Here is a 20,424-nt window from a genome sequence, read left to right as displayed (position 1 = left end):
TTACACATAAGCAACTGGCAAGTACTCAAAGGTAGGAAGTTCATTTCATTAATAGGAAAATTGCATGCATTACAAAACACCCTTCATCCAGACAGGGTTAATTAGACACTGCTAACAACTTAAGAAAATTTCAAAAACAAAAGAAAATTTCAAAAACAAAACACTGATTCAGTGTTTCTAACAACACAACATCACATAACATTTTCATGACTTGCTAGTGTAAAAGTCTCGGTAGTCCTTTTGACTTCCACAGTGTCGTGGCCTGATACGGGGAGGAGAAGCAGGAGTCCTCAACGGCGTATCAGATATCTTCTGGACTTCCATCAGTATTGGCAGCTCAGGAGGTTCCTGCACGTACTTCGATGAAACAGCATAAGGATACGATTCAGGAGAATATTGGGGAGAATCTAGCGCTTCACGCCTTTCCCCATCCTGACTATCCACTTCGACTACCATAGGTCCAGTGACCAAAGACACATCCTCAATATCATCAGCATTACTCCTTCAGAGCTCATCCTGCAGCTTCGTCTGGCATTCTTCCTCGATATGCCTTCGAAGACTGCAATAGGGGCAATCAGACAATTCACGGGGACAGATTTGTCCCGCGTGATCTACCAAACACTTGGCACAAGGAGGTGCCAACATGTGCACACTACGTGCTAAGTGCTGCACAGCTCCACTCAAGGCCTCCTCACCTCGGGCCAAGTTCTGGAGAGCTTCCAAAATCTTCCCGTAATTCAGGTTTGTCACCATCTAACCCACACACAGAACCAAGCACACAATGCTAACTAAGAAGTAAAGAATGAACAGATAATTAAAGTTTAATCATACTTACAGCGCGATGGACCATGCACGATGAAGCTTAGACCACACTTAAATACTGCTCTGATACCAATATCTGTGGTGCCTCAAACCCCGACTTTGGGAAAACCTTAGATTTTCTATGATTTTTTTTTTAAAAGGTTTTACTGAAAACAGTGGAAAACAAGGTATAAGGAAGCTGGCAAAGCCGCGAGTCTGGACGGCCACATGTGAGTACAACAAAGTAACTAACAGTGTAAATAAAGTACAACCATAAATATAAAGAGGGTGTACAACCCGACAGTTTAAAGTTTACTAAATGTAATAGTACAAAATCTTAAAAATCGGGAATACATCCCAACCAAAACCCAAAACCACTGGAACAGGATCTGCAGCTAAGTGTGGGTCCCCAAGCCTCCACCGTGTGCCATCACATCAACACTGCACATGTTCATCACCTATATCCCCATAAAATGGGGTCAGTCCTCTCGCGAGGTGGTAAAGAAACAACCACAATATATATGTCAATCTAAGAGAAAAAACAGGAAACAGAACAAGAACTAACAAGTGTAGGTGTTTGTGTCAGGTAAGTGTGTACGTGACAAGCGAAACAAGTAACGTAACTGAGGTAACTGTAAAACAAGTAACTCAAAGCAGTAACAGAACTATAATAAGTACTGAACAAGTAAGTAACTAAAGTAACTACTGAACAAGTAAAGTAACTGAAGAGAAAACTACTGAACAAGTAAAAGTAGCAACTACAGTAAGTCAGCTGTGATTGGTTAATCTTTAAGTTCTTCTTGTTACTCCTTCGGGTATGCGAAGGAACCTCGGATTCTATGAGACATGCACCCAGACGTCTGTTATTCAATTTCTAATGTGGTAACCGGGGATGCTACATACCGAGTAAACCTCTTGCGAGCAGCATGCAACTGAGAGAAACTCTCACATAGGCAAGGATTGCAATCCATACTACTATAGTAGTGAGGCCCTAAAAAGGCAACCTCGACCTCCCTGACTCTGAGTGACTGGAGGCCAAAGGGCACTACGACTCCTGTCAAAACACGTGTCGTAGTAACGACAAGTCACTCAGGGTTGTACCATCCACCCTCTCCAAGGTGAACCGTCTGTGAATGGGGTGAAGCAGGTTTATCTTTCTTAGGCTCATTGTTTAGTCATACCTCGCAAAGAGGATTTTATGCCTCGTGGTTCCTGCGGAGTACGCAAATGAGGACTTGGCCTGCCTATCCACCCAAAGGAGCAAGGCGATTTTTTTGACAACGCAAAAGATGAATTCTTTCGACAATGCGAAAGATGGCAACGGCGATCCAAAGCAACAATGTGATTCTTTCAACAACGCGAAAGATGACAAGGTGATCCAAAGGAGCAAGGCGATTCTTTTGACAACGCAACAGATGAATTCTTTCGACAACGCGAAAGATGGCAAAGGCGATCCAAAGAAACAAGATGATTCTTTCAACAACGCGAAAGATGACAAGGCAATCCAAAGGAGCACGGCGATTCTTTTGACAACGCAAAAGTTGAATTCTTTCGACAACGCGAAAGATGGCAAAGGCGATCCAAAGGAACAAGGCGATTCTTTCAACAATGCGAAAGATGACAAGGCAATCCAAAGGAGCAAGGCGATTCTTTTGACAACGCAAAAGATGAATTCTTTCGACAACGCGAAAGATGAATTCTTTCGACAATGCGAAAGATGGCAAAGGCAATCCAAAGGAACAAGGCGATTCTTTCAACAACGCGAAAGATGACAAGGCGATCCAAAGGAGCAAGGCGATTCTTTTGACAATGCAAAAGATGAATTCTTTCGACAACGTGAAAGATGGCAAAGGAGATCCAAAGGAATAAGGTGATTCTTTCAACAACGCGAAAGATGACAAGGCGATCCAAAGGAGCAAGGCGATTCTTTTGACAACGCAAAAGATGAATTCTTTTGACAACACAAAAGATGAATTCTTTCAACAATGAGAAAGATGTCAAAGGCGATCCAAAGGAACAAGGCGATTCTTTCTACAAGGCGATTCTTTTGAGAACGCAAAAGATGAATTCTTTCGACAACGCGAAAGATGACAAGGCGATCCAAAGGAGCAAGGTGATTCTTTTGACAACGCAAAAGATGAATTTTTTCGACAACACGAAAGATGACAAAGGCTATCCTTTCAGAGAAAATGTTAATCTTTCAACAACACGAAAGACGATAAAGGTTACTCTCTCAAAGAGGTAAAAGGTGATACCAGGATGTGTCAAGATGGACATCGAGCTCTTCACTTCATGTCAAGATAGTAAGAAAATATTGCCAAAATGTTAAAAATTATTTGTTGATTCAAAATACTTGGAATTGATGTATATTGGTATGAAAATCTTTCCTTTTTCTACCCAAAGTATTACCTTCAATTGGGCTAACACTGTAGAATCAAGATTCAAATTCAAATTGCTTGCGATTGACTTTCTTTTAAGGAAGGTATCCTTTTATTTGATATGAACAGAAAAGAGAGTATTCTTGATATTGTGAAAGCAATTGGTGAAAGAATATTGATAGTAGAATTTCACAAAATTTAAAGAGGATTCTTTAGCAGATTCGGGAGTTTGATATCCTGGGATTCTTTTCTCATGATGATCTTTCTGCACTCTTTTTTTTTTGTAGAATTAGAGCTCTCTTAGTTTTTTTGAGGGATTACATCATCCTTCATTTTGGAGATGTCCTAACTTTTCTCTCTCTCTTTTTTTTTTGGAAGGGTACGTCACAAACTCCTTCATCTCAGAGATGTTCTGAACTTTCTTTTCTCTCAGGGATTATATTGGCAGTTATTGGCTCTTTGGTTGGAAAACTCTTTATGATAGCAGAAATTAAATATCCTTTAGGGTTTGTTGAGAGGTTCATCGTAGTCGCCTTCATCTTAACGGTGATCTGAACTTTCCCTGGAAGGATTCATCACAAACTCCTTAATCTTGGAGATGATCTAAATCTTCTTTGACCCCAGGGGTCTAACTCGCATAATTCGTCTTCATCTTGACGACAATTGAGAGATCCCTTTTGCAGATATTTAATTGCAGCTTAGGTGATTGAGGAGATATGGAAATTGAATCGATTTTTCTGTATCACCCAGGATATTTCGACTGCTTTATTTTCCAAGAATGATCTTTAAAAATGTGCCATTGACTACGATCAATATCGATCACTTATGGCTTTACAACAACATTGAATTTTCTTTGTTGTCCATATCAAGGATTTATTCTTCATCCTTTTGGTTGGCCAATAGAAAGATTTTGAATTTTGAATTTTGAATCCTTCTTCGCAAAAGCTTTGTCCTTTTGAAAGTAATACTGAAGATAATTTTGAGGTAATTCTTTTATGCAATAAAGGTTTTGAAATCAACAAATATTTAATGACAAATTGGCAAAATATTCTTGGAATCTTTGGTGAAAGAAATTGCTTGATATCCGAGTTGACACATCAGTGGGATTCTGGATGAAGGTCCAAAACGAACCTGAACTCTAAAGGTAAATCCAATACGAAATTGGAATTCTGAAGGTAAGACCAACTCAGAAGTTGGTTTTGAAAGAGCGAACGAGTCAAAACTCAGATCCTGTAAGGAAAACTAGAAAATTCGAGTCGAAACCCGAGTATTCAAAGAAAAACTAGAAAGTTTGGTTTTGAAGGAAAGAAAATTTGAGTTGGAACTCAAATCTTCGAAGGAAAAACTAGACCCATTTGGATTTAAAGGAAAAGAAATTCGAGCCGAAACTCAAATCCTAAGGAAAAAACTAAAAAAATTCAGAAGGAAAGGAAATTCGAGTCGGAACTCGAACCTTAAAGGAAAACTTTATCTAATTTGGATTTAAGAAAAAGAAAATTCGAGTCGGAACCCAAATCCTAAAGAAAAAACTGAAAAAATTCAGAAGGAAAGGAAATTCAAGTCGGAACTCGAACCCTAAAGAAAAACTTTATCCAATTTGGATTTAAGGAAAAGAAATTTGAGTCGGAACCCAAATCCTAAAGGAAAAACTGGAAAGTTTAGAAGGAAAGGAAATTCGATTCGGAACTTGAATCCTAAAGGAAAAACTTAGCCCAATTGGGTTTTAAGGAAAAGAAATTTGAGTCGGAACTCGAATCCTAAAGAAAAACTAGATCAATTTGGAAGGAAAAGAAATTTGAGTCAGAACTCGAATCCCGAAAGAAAAGTAGATTAATTAGAAGAAAAAGAAATTTGAGTCAGAACTCGAATCCCGAAGGAAAACTAGATCAATTGGAAAGAAAGAAAATTCGAGTCAAAACTCGAATCCTGAAGGAAAAGTGGATCAATATGGACACTGAATTTTAAAGTATACTAGTGTGAACACCAGATTTTGAAAATGTACCAGTGCACGCATTATGTTTTGAAAAATTACTAGTACAAACACTGAGTTTTGAAAAATTACCAGCACGAACACTGGATTTTGGAAAATTTACCAGCACGAACACTGGGTTTTGGAAATTTACCAGCACGAACACTGAATTTTGAAAAATGTACCAGTTCGAGCACTGAATTTTGAAAATGAACCAGTTCGAGTACTGGGTTTTGAAAGTGTACCAGTCTGAGCACTGGATTTTGAAAATGTAGCTTATTTTTAAATTGAGACTTGAATTTTTTAAAGAGACCGGTGCTCTCAAAATATTTGGGAATTGGAATTAATATAAAGATTGAATTCGAAAGAATGACCAATACACGTACAGGAACTGGTAAAATAACCAATGCGAGGTTAGATTTTATAAAAGGACCAATTTGAATATTGGATTTGGGAAGAACCAGTGCTAAACCGGATTTGGAAGAACCAATTCGAAGATTGGTTTTTGGGAAGGACCAGTGCTAAATCGGGTTTGGAAGGACCAATTCGAAGATTGGTTTTTGGGAAGGACCAGTGCTAAACCGGGTTTGGAAGGACCAATTCGAAGATTGGTTTTGGGGAAGGACCGATGCTAAATCAGTTTTTGGAAGGACCAATTCGAAGATTGGTTTTTGGGAAGGACCAGTGCTAAACCGGATTTGGAAGGACCAGGTGCTAAATTGGGTTTAGAAGGACCAATTCAATGATTGGACTTTGGGAAGGACCGATGCTAAATCGGGTTTTGTAAGGACTAGGTGTTAAACTGGGTTTAGAAGGACTAGGTGTTAAACTGGGTTTGGAAGGACCAGGTGCTAAACTGGGTTTAGGAGGACCAATTCGAAGATTGGATTTTGGGAAGGACCGATGCTAAATCGGGTTTTGGAAGGACCAGGTGTTAAACTGGGTTTAGAAGGACCAGGTGTTAAACTGGGTTTAGGAGGACCAATTCGAAGATTGGATTTTGAGAAGGACCGATGCTAAATTGGGTTTGGGAAGGACTAGGTGCTAGACTGGGTTTAGAAGGACCAGTGCTAAACTGGGTTTGGAAGGACTATGTGTTAAACTGGGTTTAGAAGGACCAATTCGAATATTGAACTTTGGGAAGGACCAATGCTAAATCGGGTTTGGAAGGACCAGTGCTAAGTTGGGTTTAGAAAAGGCTTAACCCGAAGGTTGATTTTGACAAGATTGGCAAAAATAGTTTTGATAAAGGACTTGACTCGTAAGTCAACTTAAAAAAAAATGGTGTTTTGAAAAGTGTTTGTTGGTCACGATGGGAGATTTTTAATCTTTATCTTTGCGATGACTTTTGGATGACTTTGTCGAGGTCTCAAGATTTATCCCTTATTCTGAATGGGTAGTTCAGGTTTATCCCTTAACCTGAAGGGGAAATTTGATGCAAATGCAAATTGATGTAGATGAATATGAATGAATGCATGCAAATACAAATGGTGTAAATGGGTGCACATGCGTGCAAAATGAGAGATTTGTGTGATCCTGCCTGCATACAGGATGTTTTGAAGACAATTTTCAAAATAATGCCCCAGTGTAACTGGGAAAGAAGAATTTGACCATTATTTAAGAAAATATATTAAGGAATTATATAGGATGTAATAGAGGATTTAAGTATAGAAAATTTTCAAATGTTGAGCATTGATGGGGTCTGATAATTCCAGACCATCGGCATTGATGAGCAGATATGAATTGCGGGGTAATGCTTTCTCGACAACATAGGGCCCTTCCCAATTGGGCGACCATTTGCCACCTGGGCGATGCTTGAGATAAGCCATGGATCTGAGCGCTAGATCATTGACTCAGAATTTCCTTTCAATGACAAATTTTGCATATTGTCTGGCTACCCTCTGCCTATATGATTGAGCGTGCTCTACTGCTCTGAGCCTCCTTTCATCGAGCAAATCAAGTTATACTAGTTGTTGTTGCTGAAACTGATCAAGTAGCAGCTTCAGAAGTGATGCAAGTTTCAGAGCAGGTTTCTGAACATATAAAGGTAGTACTACTTCAATTCTGTAGACAAGTTCTGATGGAGTAGCATTAGTTGGAGTTCATAATGCATCATGGATCTTCTCATGCTAGTCACGGCCTATTTCCAAAGTTTGCTCCAGGATTCTAATCAGAATTTTATTGGTGGCCTTTGCCTGACTATTCCCTTGAGGATAATAGGGAGCGGAGAAACGATGCTGAATTCTGAACTTTGAGTCAAATGTTCTCATTCTCTTATTCCTGAAATGACTGTCATTATCTAACACAATGTCATGTGGTATTGTAAACACCCCAAATTTTCATCCTCGTTCAGTGTCTACATTTCTTGTGTCATTGCATATCACTGCATGAATTCGACATACCATTTCATCGCATTGCATGGCATTACATGTCATTACATCTCATTTTCGAGATCCAGCACTCTCGTTTTCAAAATATTTAATCCAGACTTGGGTTTTTAAAAACTTCACTTTCAAAATTAATTTTAAAACCTGGGTTTTTACTCAACATTCTGTCATTTTCCAACCCCAGAACTTTATATTTTGAAATATTTTCTCAGAAAACAATCTGGATTCATTTCAAACTCAATTTCAATTGATTTCAATTCTCAGATGAGACCCATTTAGGTGGTGTCGCTTCTGGATTCCTTTACTTGTCAAAAAACTCCAAAATTTTCAGAGTCCTAGTTGGATCAGGACTCTCTTTCCGGAGTCTTAGTCGGATCAAAACTCTAATTTTCACTACCTTTTTACCAGTCTTTGAAGAGAACCTTTCAAGATCTTCTGTTTTGGCCAAAATCTTAGAGTCCTAGTTGGATCAGGACTCTTCTTCAAAAGTCCAGTCGGATCAGGACTCTTCTTCAGAGTTTTAATCGGATTAGAACTCTAATCTTTTACAGCTATTTTATCTATTTTCAATCAAATCTTTCAAAATGAGTCAGAAACTCAGAGTTTCAGTCAAAACAGGACTCTGTTCAGAGAGTCCTAGTTGGATCAGGACTCTGATCCTGATTTCAAATTTTGAAAGAATCTTTCAAAAATCTTTTCATCTATCAAAACTATTATACTTTTATCAAAGAATTTCAAAATTCTGAGGTTTTATCCCAGAGTCCTGATCCAATCAGGACTCTACCCCAGATTCCTGATCAAAGCAGGACTCTATCCAAAATTGATTTTCACTTCATTTTCACTGGTTTTCAAAAGCTTTGCCCAAATTTCATCATTTGCTCATCAGAAAACCAAAATTCTTAGAGTTCTGATCGAAGCAGGACTCTTTCTTAGAGTCTTAATCAGATCAGGACTCTGAACCAAAATTCAATTTCATCCTGTTTTTAACTGTTTTTCAAAATTCTCTCATTTGTTTTCTCAGAAAATCCAAAAATCTGAGAGTCCTAGTTCAATCAGGACTCTGTCCTCAGAGTCTCAGTTGAATCAGAACTCTGTTTTATTCCAGTATTCATTATTGTTTTCACTGTTTTGACAAGTTCTTTCATTTTTTTTTCAGAAAATACCAAAAAAATCTAGAGTTTCAGTCTGATCAGGACTCTGTCCCAGAGTCCTAATCCAGTCAGGAGTTCTTTCTAGAGTCTGTTTTTACTTCTATTTTTATTTATTTTCATTTGTTTTTCAAAAATTAGGTCATTTTGTAGAGTCCAGTTAATTCAGGACTTTATTTCAGAGTTCTGATTGAGTTAGGAGTCTAACCCTGACAGTATTTTCTGACTTATTTTATCATTTTCGATTAAATCTTTTCAAAAACACCTTCATTTGGCTTTTAAAAAACCAAAATCACAGAGTCCTAAGAGTTCTGGACTCTAACCCGGAGTTCCAGTTCGCTTGAGACTCTACTTTCAAAACTTTGAATTTCAACTATTGATTTTAACCCCTTTTCAAAGCCGTTTTCAATATTTATTTCAAATTTTCAAAACTCTGATGTGGGGTCCACTCAGTTGGAGCCATATCCAGAGGAGTCCTGACCCAGTTAGGACCCTATGCCATTTCAAAAATTTTAATTTCAAAGTTTACTTTTGAAAATTATTTGAAAACTTTCTCAATTTCAAGTTTTAAAATCGCTTTTTGAAAAACTCAAGTAGGGTCCACTCGGGGTGGCGCCACATTTGAAGAAGTCAAGGTTAGTCTAAGGTTAGTCATTGTCCTAGTTAGGTTAGGGGTTTAGAGGAGTCAAAATCAATTTTGAAAATCCATTTTATTTAAGTTTTAACCCCTTGGTTTTTAAAGGTTTTAAATTCAAGTTTTTAAAACCAAATGTGGGTCCATACTAGGTGGTGCCACATTTGGACTTTTTAGGGTTTAATTAGGTGTTAATTAGGGTTTAGTTAGAGTTCATTTAGGGTTAGGAAACCATAAAAAATCATCCTCTCAGTGGTTTTAGATAGAGTTTGAAAAAGTCAAAGTTAGGTATTAATTAGTCCTAATTACATGGGTTTTGAAAAACTATAAAAAGGGGTCTTTAGAGGGGCAAAGAGAGCTCTTTTTCTCTCAAATTTTCGTGGCTTCTCTCTCCTCTCCAGCACCTCCACCTTCCTCCATTGCAGCTGCATCCCCAAGGTGAGTTATTTAATATTATTTTATTTTTATTTTTATTAGTTTTTTATGATTTTTCAATAGATTTCACCATGGAAACTCTTGTGTTCATGGATTTAACCATGGATTTCATCCAAGAACCCCAAAATCAATTCAAGAAGATGATCTAACTCTATTCCATGCTGTTTTTCATGATTCTAATCCATTAGAATCGTTTATTGCATTATTTTTTATATTATTAACCAATAAAACATGTGATTTACCCTTATAATGGGTTAAATCCATGCTTTTAAAGGTAACATCAAATTCCAGCAATTGATTCCCTGTATTTTATTTATTTATTTGTTTATCCATGTTTATTACACGTTTTCCAGCATAGAAATAATTTTTATTTTACTGTTTTAGTGTTTATTTTATTGTTTTCCATTAGTTAATGCATGTTTTCTCAAGCTTTTTAGATTTCTGTGTGTTTTTAGTTTAGAACAGAAAAGAACATGCTGTTTCGAATTGAAATATTCACTGTTAATTACTGATTTTTTTATATGTGATACATGCATATGTAAATGAACTACTGTAAAAAAATCAGAGATTTTAGAATTCGGCAACTCTGTCAGAAAAATCAGACATCAAATCTGGTTTTTAAAACTTTAAAATCGTTGTTAAAATCAAGAAGGTAACTTGCTGTTCTGATATTTTTCCCATCCTATATCTGATTTGAGATCTGTAAAATGCCATGGATTTATATTGATTAGATCTATATACTGTGAAATGTTGAAATTTTTTTATATCTGTTCAGTATTTTTCCTTTGACAGAAAGTGTGATTTTAAATTTAAAACTCGTTAGGGTTTACCAAAACCCTAATCAGACTTGTATTATTCATAGATCCTGAACCACAGATCCGATTTATGATCTGTAAAAAGTGAGTATTGTTATTTTTCTAATCACTGTTTACTTCTAAAATCTCAGATATTTTAGATCAGTATTGCTATTTATCTCGGAATTTTCAATTGGAAGTGTCTGTTTTAACTCATGTTTGGTTTGTTATATTTTAGTTCAGATTGCCGGAAGATTTTCTCCCTAACCGAAGATGCTTTTCCGATCTGTAAATTGGGAAATCTATGTTTTTCTTCCTAGTTTATCTCTGTAAAAATTTAGAAGTTTTCATGGAGAATTGACCACTGATTCGGGTCTAACTTTGAAACTGGTATGTGACCTAGGTTAAAAATAGCTTATTTTAGATTGTTAATGCAATTTTTGGATTAAAATAATGTCAAAAAAACATTTTTGCAATTCCAATCTGATTTTAGGGTTATAATAAGTGTCTGTGCCATTTTTTATGAACTTTAGAATTCATTTGATGTCTGAATTAATCAAATTGCAAAACAGGGTCCCTGAAAGATCCAAAAGCACTGATAAAATCACAATTTTGGTGATATTTCTTGATTTTCATGCATAAGTTTGTGATTTTAGGGTTTATTCATGTTCATAATCATATTAGGATGTTTCATGTTTGATTTTATGTTTATTTCAATCATAAATCCCAAGTTTTTACCAAAATCTATTTCAGAAAACCCTGATTTCAAGGCCATAGTCTTGCTATTGGGGGCAATTTGGTCATTTGACCTCAATTTTGAAATTCTAAACCCTAATTTCCATATTTTTAATCATGTCACATCATATTTAGTTTGATTTATCTTCATTTGAATTTAAAAACTTGCATTTTATAAAATATCTTTCTGAAAACCCTGATTTCAAGGCCATAGTCTTGCTATCAGGGGTATTTTGGTCATTTTGACCCCAATTTCAAAATTTCATATCTTATCTTCCTTATTTATTCAATCTTTTTTCATATTTCATCATTTTGATTTAAGGGAATCATGGCAAAAAAGGCTTATATCTAGTAAAATCCAGTAATTTCCAGATATTGCTGGATGAATCTAGAAAAGCCAACATATTTTCACTAACAAGTTTTCTAGTTTTGCAGGAACATTGAAGACTTTATTTTCCTTTATTTCTTGTATTTAAATTTCAATAGTGATGTAAATTAAATATAAACTTTGGAATAAGAATTTAAATTCCTGCATAGATTAGGATTTGCATTGCTTATAGTTTTAAACTTTGATATATAACTGCTATGTATGCCAATTCATACACATCTTTGCAAATTCACCATGGTCTACACGAATGACACGTGCACTAACTCTTATGGAGTTGACAAACTTGGTGGAATTTGTATTTATCGCCATAGTCAGAATACGAATGATACCCAGATTTGTAATCTTCGTATTAGCCACATTCAACCTACACTCTTAGGCTAACTTCAAAATGCACTGCATTTCTCAAAAATACAAAAAAGGATTTCCTCAATTCCTCAAAATCAAGTCTTTCAAATCCATATTCATTCAATTCATGCATTTACAAATTTCAATTTCAATTCAGAGAAATCAGTTTTCTCAAATTTTTCTAAGTCTTATTCAAAAATCGATTTTCTCAAAATATTGATTTTCCAATGATATTTCAAGTATTTCCCAAGTTTCAAATTCGATTTTCTAAGTTATATTTTCAATTTCAAAGTTTGAATTCAAAGAAATCAATTTCTCCAAAGTTATTTCACATTTCTCAGAATCGATTTTCACAAAATCCTTATATTTCTTCAGAAATCGATTTTCACTTTCTCAAATACAGTATCTCAATCATGATTCATGATTTTCAAAGAGTTTATTTTCCAAATATTTTCCAATCTTTGAAGCAAACATCATGTTTTCAAATATGCATTTTCAGAAATTCATAGCACATGCCTGATTCTTTATGCATTTAGGAATTAGAATATGGTTTAGACAAGTTGAACAGAGCAAAGCAGTAGATTGATCATTGGTTTAATTACCCCTGGTAAAGGTGCCAGGAACTGTTGAACCTCGTACCGATAGGCAAGTCCCATTCTTCGGAATTATCCCGCATTTTAAAACGGAGGCGAGTTATTTTCAAAAACTTTTTCAAAGGTCAGTTTGACTCGCAAAAAGTAAAAAAATTTGCGATGATAACAGGTTTGGCGACCGAGATGGGACCTGTCTTCGCCTGATCAATCTAATGCTTTGCTTAGTTCAAATTGTCAAAATTGTGTTCCATGGAATGTCAAATTTTACTTTATAATATCATGTGAACCTAGGAGCCTAGACTTGAACCCAGCTGACATGGACTGCATGTAGACTAGGCATGGTTTGGTAGGACCATGTTGAGGAGAATTATTCATGCTCACATAGACTTAGGTCTAATACAACACTCCTCAATCTAGGAATTGTATGAAAACAATGTTTGTTTCTTCAAATATTTCAAAATTTCTATCTCTTTAGGACTTAGAGCCTTCTGATTTGATTGCATGTGATCATATTTTCAAAAACCACCCTACCTATATTGTCCTGGTCTGCACGTTGCTGGGCTCTCTTCCAGAACCATAGTTCGGGACAAAGCCTCACAACTGGGCCACTTATTTGGGTGAAAACCCCCCTGCCACGTACCAAGGGCCATAATCCAACGTATATCGGCAGGTGCTCAAGGATGTTGGAAAACTTGAACCTAGAACCAGAGAAATTGATATTATGTCACGTACATCGAGCCTTGGCTTGAGTATATAGGCATAGCATGATTGGACACAGTTGATCTGAACCTTAGAGTTAGGATTAAGGTCCTACAGCCATTTCAAAATTTGTGCATCTAGAGTCAGCTTTTATGGAATGTTGTATATGCATACTTGTTTGTGCAGGATGTAATTGAATGAGTTATAATCATGTCCTTTTTATTTTCCATATTTTTCTCAAATACTGGACGGTTTTTTCAAAAATTTCTAATCCATGTCCATGTACTGTCCATGTTTTAAACCCTGAACGATTTTCAAAACACTTCATTTTATGAAGTACTTCCTTATATTTCATTAAACCCTGGACGATTTTCATAAAATTCCTCTATTTTCCTCAAAACTCCAGGTGATTTCCCATCTTTCCTGTCTTATGGATCTCGAATTTCCTGCTTTATTTTTATCTTGCCTGCATTTTTTTTCTTAAATTTTATGAATTCTCTTGAGTCTTACTCCAATTTCCCATGTTTTCCAGTCCGATGGCATCCAGTCAGCTTGATTCAGTCTTCCCTGAGGGCCACATCTCCTACGAGGTACGACAAAGCCTTCCTGAGCATCGAGTCCTCAGCACCGGATCCTTCTTTCCCTGGTGATACTATTCATGGTTCAAGAACTTCTCTCGTATGTTTCCGAACCACTTGGACGATTGTGGATTGGAACTGACGTCCGCAGTGGGAAAGCAGACTATCAACGACAATTTGATCCATGCACTAGCAGAGCGGTGGAATCCGAGCACTTCTACCTTCTGGTTCCCATGGGGAGAAATGACATTGCTGATAGATGAATTTTCAGAGATTATGGGATTACCTGAGCCAACCGGTCAGTCTGGAGATCCATTGGAGAAGCAATTTTCGATCAATGTCAAGGGTCTAGATCCCCGAGATGCTTTAGCTCGCATGACAGGATGCAAGTCTTGGCCTTTGATAGAGGAGGATGGAAACGAATATGTGGACCTGCTCGAAATCTACAGACAGTATGGGGCATTTGTGGAAGTCAGTTTGTTGTCTAGGACAGCTCGAGAGAGAATCCAGCATGCGATGGTCTTATGCACTGTGGGACTCGTTCTCTTTCCCGATGGACGGAATTACATAGATATCAGGATAGTCCAACTTCTGCAAAGGTGGGGAAGTCGACAGACCAGCCGCCTCTCCATAGCCATGGCCGCACTCGCTTTTCTATACCGAGGGTTAACCCGTTTCATGCCCGGAGAATCAATTTTAGTCGAAGGGTGCACTTACGCATTGCAATCTTGGTTTCTTCGGCATGTGCCAGCCCGAGCCAGTTCATTCAGATATAATGGTGAAAAGCTTCTGCCAGTTGCGTTCTACCGGTTCTTGATCGATAACCTTCAGGAGGAAGAAGTCGTATGGGACTACTTTGATCATCAAGAATCACCACCCAGATACACATACACATACGGCAAGTGGTTCAGGTTACTTGGCCCATTCTTTTGTGCACACTACCATCCAGAGCGGTGTGTCAGGCAGCTCTCTCAGAGACAAAAACGTGTAGAGATTCGTCTACTATCAGGGGTCTTGCCAGAGTTCGATCTCACATCAGATCAATGGTCCGGAGCATATCATTCTGCCGGACATGGTTGAGATTCTTTTGTCACTCTCACTATTTTTCCTGGTCCTCGAGTGTCCTCTGATTATCAGGAGTTGTGGAAAATTGTCTCTCCCCCTCCCCTCTGTCAAGTGTATTATTAAAATCATATTTCCAATAAAATTCCTTTAATCTTCATTTCACTTTGGTTTGATGACCTCGCCTAGGTAACAAGGCATATTTTCAGTTGTTTATTTTGCAAAGAATAGCAACACAATTGTCGTAACTCCAGCGATGACTCAATCCCTAGTAATGGGATACTATTTCAATTGTCTACCAAAATTCTCAACAAATATCTTCCTCCAAACCAAATTTCTTTCAAAAGCCTAACCATCAATTCTGCCTTGTAGAGAGCGTTAGCAACCTCCAGAGGGTTGTCGTGACATTCAATGGTTCATACAAGGTCCGGAAAGAAAACCACATCAGTTGAAGGCATCGCGTACTCAATCGCGTCAGAAGAGGAAATGGACTCACCCCGTAGTCAAGGTCAGCAAGCAGAGGATGACGTGGATCCCCAGATGTACGTCATGTTCAAGAAAATGATGACCAAGATGCTGGCAGAGCAAGCTTAAGCCAGTGCTGAACAGACTCAGATTAAACAGAAGGATAGGGATCACACAGCCAAGAATGTGAAAATCATTAAAAAGCAGAATCACTATGAGGAAATGTCTGATGAGTCAGAATCAGCAGATGATACTGACAAAGAGTATGAAAACAAACAAGAATTCAAAAGGTCGACTCAGGGGCAGGGGTCGGCCTACAAATCCAAGAATCAGTCTGTTGACGACCCTACGCAGTCACAACTGAAAGATGTGATGAAGATGGTTAAGGATCTTCAAGCTCGTGACAAGGGTAAAAGGGTCTTTACAAGCGAAGACTTTTATGACGGATTGGATGGGGATGATGATCTCGATAACCTCCCCAAGAAATTCATTAAGTTTGATGGTTCGGGTGACCCAAAGGCACACCTCGCCCTTTTCTTTGCAGAGTGTTCCAAGTTCAGGAGGAATAACCGAGCCTTATTTCTTTGTTTCCCTCGCATTCTGGAGGGTATTGCAGCAAAATGGTATTCAGAGCATATTAATCCCATAGAGCTGAAAGAGTTTGATAAAGTGGTCAATTTGTTTATTGAGCGCTTTTTATTCAACGTCGAAGCCCTCCTGACTCTCAGCCACCTCTGCAGTCTGAAGCAGAAAGAAAATGAAAAAGCTAGGGATTTTATTCATAGATGGAGATCTGCTTGTAACAAAATGCGTGATCCAATATTAGAGGGATACGCACTATCCTTAATTTTGAGCAACTTCTCGCAACCCCTAAGGGGACTGATTTTCACCTCTCCATCAAAGACCTTCATAGAACTGATAGAACGAGCTGAATGGATTGAGTTGAGTATGGAAAATGGATCTTATGAAGGTTTCATGTTCACCAAAAGCAGCAGTCAGCAGGAATCTAACAAGAAAACCCATTTTACCTACTCTACCAGCAACAACAAGAACCATTATAAGGGAAATGTGAAAGATCACAGCTCTAGCCCAGGGGGACCAAACCCCAGCAAAAATGAGCAAAAAGGTGAGTTGATTCCTCAGTATGATAAGCAATCTCAGCGATCTTTTGAGCAAGGGTCGAGACCTCAAGAAAAGTCGAAGCACGACAACTGGAGTTTTAAACGTGACTTTACTCCCCTAGATCAACCGCGTGAAGAAATCCTTGAATATATGTTGGCCAAGGAGATAATTAAGCTCCCAAGAGTCGATGATCCTCCTATCATTAGGGGAAGATTTAAAGATCAATTTTGCAAGTTTCATCAGGCCATGGGGCATGATATCGAGTACTGCTTCGTTCTCAGGAATATTATTCAAGACTATATCGATAAAAATATCCTTGTGGAAGGCAAAGAAGAAGATAAAGCAGCCAGCTCATGAGCACCCTAAGAGCGACAAGGTCATCACTCTTTCATTCTTGCATTTTGCTTTCGTCATTTTGTATGGATGGCATGGTCTCATCTCTTTCATCAATAAAATTATCAATCTTCCTCATAGTTTGGCATCATCTTTTGTATTTCTCCTTCTTTACAAAATGTCTTTTTACAAGGAGTAACCTCTTTTAGAGTGTCTCCCGAATTCATCAAGAAGCACATCGTCAATCTTTCCACTGTTATCTTCAGAGAACATTCCTCAAATATAAATTATTTATCCTTTCATCCAATATCTTACTCCCCCATTACACTGGGGCATTATTTTGAAAATTATCTTCAAAACATCCTGTATACAGGCAAGATCAAGCAAATCTCTCATTTTGCACACATGTGTACTCATTTACATCATTTTGCATTCATTTGCATTTGCATGCCTTCATTTGCATTTTTGCATACATCAACTTGCATCAATCCAATACCCATTCAGGATAAGGGATGAATTCTGAGACTCGTGGCATTTGTCTAGGTCAGCGTGAGGGTGAAGATTGAAAATCTCACATTACAATCATCAAGCGCTTTCTAAACACCAACCTTTTTCAAGTTCGTCCTTCGGGCCGAGTTTTTATCAAAACCATTTTTACCGATCAACCTTCGGGTGAAGCCTACTTTCTAAATCCGGTTTTCACTGGTCGAACTTCCTAAATCCAGTTTTCACTGGTCGAACTTTCTGAATCCAATTTTCACTGGTCGAACTTTCTAAATCCAATTTTCACTGGTCGAACTTCCTAAATCCGGTCTTCACTGGTCGAACTTCCTAAATCCGGTTTTCACTGGTCGAACTTCCAGAATCCAGTTTTCACTGGTCGAACTTTCTAAATCCAGTTTTCACTGGTCGAACTTCCTAAATCTGGTTTTCACTGGTCGAACTTCCTAAATCCAGTTTTCACTGGTCGAACTTCCTAAATCCGGTTTTCACTGGTCGAACTTTCTAAATCCAGTTTTCACTGGTCGAACTTCCTAAATCCGGTTTTCACTGGTCGAACTTCCTAAATCCGGTTTTCACTGGTCGAACTTTCTAAATCCGGTTTTCACTGGTCGAACTTCCTAAATCCGGTTTTCACTGGTCGAACTTCTTAAATCCGGTTTTCACTGGTCGAACTTTCTAAATCCGGTTTTCACTGGTCGAACTTTCTGAATCCAGTTTTCACTGGTCGAACTTCTTAAATTCGGTTTTCACTGATCGAACTTCCTAAATCCGGTTTTCACTGGTCAAACTTTCTAAATTCGGTTTTCACTGGTCGAACTTCCTGAATCCGGTTTTCACTGGTCGAACTTCCTAAATCCGGTTTTCACTGGTTGAACTTCTTAAATCCGGTTTTCACTGGTCGAACTTTCTAAATCCGGTTTTCACTGGTCAAACTTTCTGAATCCAGTTTTCACTGGTCGAACTTCTTAAATTCGGTTTTCACTGATCGAACTTCCTAAATCCGGTTTTCACTGGTCAAACTTTCTGAATCCAGTTTTTACTGGTCGAACTTTCTAAATCCAGTTTTCACTAGTCGAACTTCCTAAATCCGGTTTTCACTAGTCAAACTTGATTCTATGGAGTTAACCCCAGTCGAAGGTAATACTTCAGGTAGACAAGAGGGAATATTTTTTATATGTATGCTTATCATTTTTTAATTAACTACAATTTTTATCCTATTGGCAATCTTTTCAAGTTATCCTGACATGAAGTGAGAGCTAGATGTTTATTTTGATGTATCCAGGCATTGTTGTTATCCCTTTTAGGATCGGATGAAGAGAGTTGTCCAAGATCCTTCCCTTCTTGTTTTGATCTGAGCACCTGGGCTCTCAGATTAGCACACGTCCCTGTGCTCCCCACTGTCCCACCATAGGCAGTCCCCGTTCAGGGTAAGGGTTAAACCTGAATTTTTCTGCAAAAGGTCATCTGTCTTAAAAGCCCTACAGTCTCAGCAATGAGACGCCCAAAATCAATCCCTTTTCAAGCTTTAGGGAAACCCCCTTTCTTTCTTTTGCAAACCCCTCTCAGATTTATTGTGCAAAATTCGAAGGTCTCATCATGTTTTCTTCATTTGAGGATTCTATTTATCGTCCCCTTTCAGGTTAAGGGTTAAGCCTGAGCCTCGTTTTTCCATGAGGTATCGTCCCCTTTCAGGTTAAGGGTTAAGCCTGAACCTCGTTTTTCCAGGAGGTATCGTCCCCTTTCAGGTTAAGGGTTAAGCTTGAACCTCGTTTTTCCACGAGGTATCGTCCCCTTTCAGGTTAAGGGTTAAGCCTGAACCTCATTTTTCCATGAGGTATCGTCCCCTTTCAGGTTAAGGGTCAAGCCTGAACCTCGTTCCCTTTCAGGTTAAGGGTCAAGCCTGAACCTTGTTTTTCCACAAGGTATCGTCCCCTTTCAGGTTAAGGGTCAAGCCTGAACCTCGTTTTTCCACGAGGTCTCGTCCCCTTTCAGGTTAAGGGTCAAGCCTGAACCTTGTTTTTCCACGAGGTATCGTCCCCTTTCATGTTAAGGGTCAAGCCTGAACCTCATTGTTCCATGAGATATCATCCCCTTTTGGGTTAAGGGTCAAGCCTGAACCTCATTTTTCCACGAGGTATTGTCCCCTTTCAGGTTAAGGGTTAAGCCTGAACCTCATTTTTCCACGAGGTATCGTCTCCTTTCAGGTCAAGGGGTTAAACCTAAGCCTCATTCTGATGAGGTATTTCATTTGGCGTCCCATCCAGGTTAAGGGCTAAGCCTGAGCCTCATTTCGATAAGGTGAATCTTCTTCTTTATTCTTTATGCTATATCTACCACCATCATTTGAACTAATTCTTTCATACCCAGTCAAATTTATCTAACTGGGGCATTTTTATAGTCTGAATTTGGTGTGTTTTTCTTTGCCACTAAGCTCGGCCTCTAACCGGCTTTGCAGCAAAGAGGGGCATCTGTAAACACCCCAAATTTTCATCCTCGTTCAGTGTCTACATTTCTTGTGTCATTGCATATCACTGCATGAATTTGACATACCATTTCATCGCATTACATGGCATTACATGTCATTACATCTCATTTTCGAGATCCAGCACTCTCGTTTTCAAAATATTTAATCCAAACTTGGGTTTTTAAAAACTTCACTTTCAAAATTAATTTTAAAACCTGGGTTTTTACTCAACATTCTGTCATTTTCCAACCCCAGAACTTTATATTTTGAAATATTTTCTCAGAAAACAATCTGGATTCATTTCAAACTCAATTTCAATTGATTTCAATTCTCAGATGAGACCCATTTAGGTGGTGTCGCTTCTGGATTCCTTTACTTGTCAAAAAACTCCACAAATTTCAGAGTCCTAGTTGGATCAGGACTCTCTTTCCGGAGTCTTAGTCGGATCAAAACTCTAATTTTCACTACCTTTTTACCTGTCTTTGAAGAGAAACTTTCAAGATCTTCAGTTTTGGACAAAATCTTAGAGTCCTAGTTGGATCAGGACTCTTCTTCAAAAGTCCAGTCGGATCATGACTCTTCTTCAGAGT

Source organism: Nuphar pumila, chromosome 15, assembly GCF_984573655.1.
Source record: "Nuphar pumila chromosome 15, dmNupPumi1.hap1.1, whole genome shotgun sequence".
Taxonomy (NCBI): Eukaryota; Viridiplantae; Streptophyta; class Magnoliopsida; order Nymphaeales; family Nymphaeaceae; genus Nuphar; species Nuphar pumila.
This window is presented reverse-complemented; position numbering follows the sequence as displayed.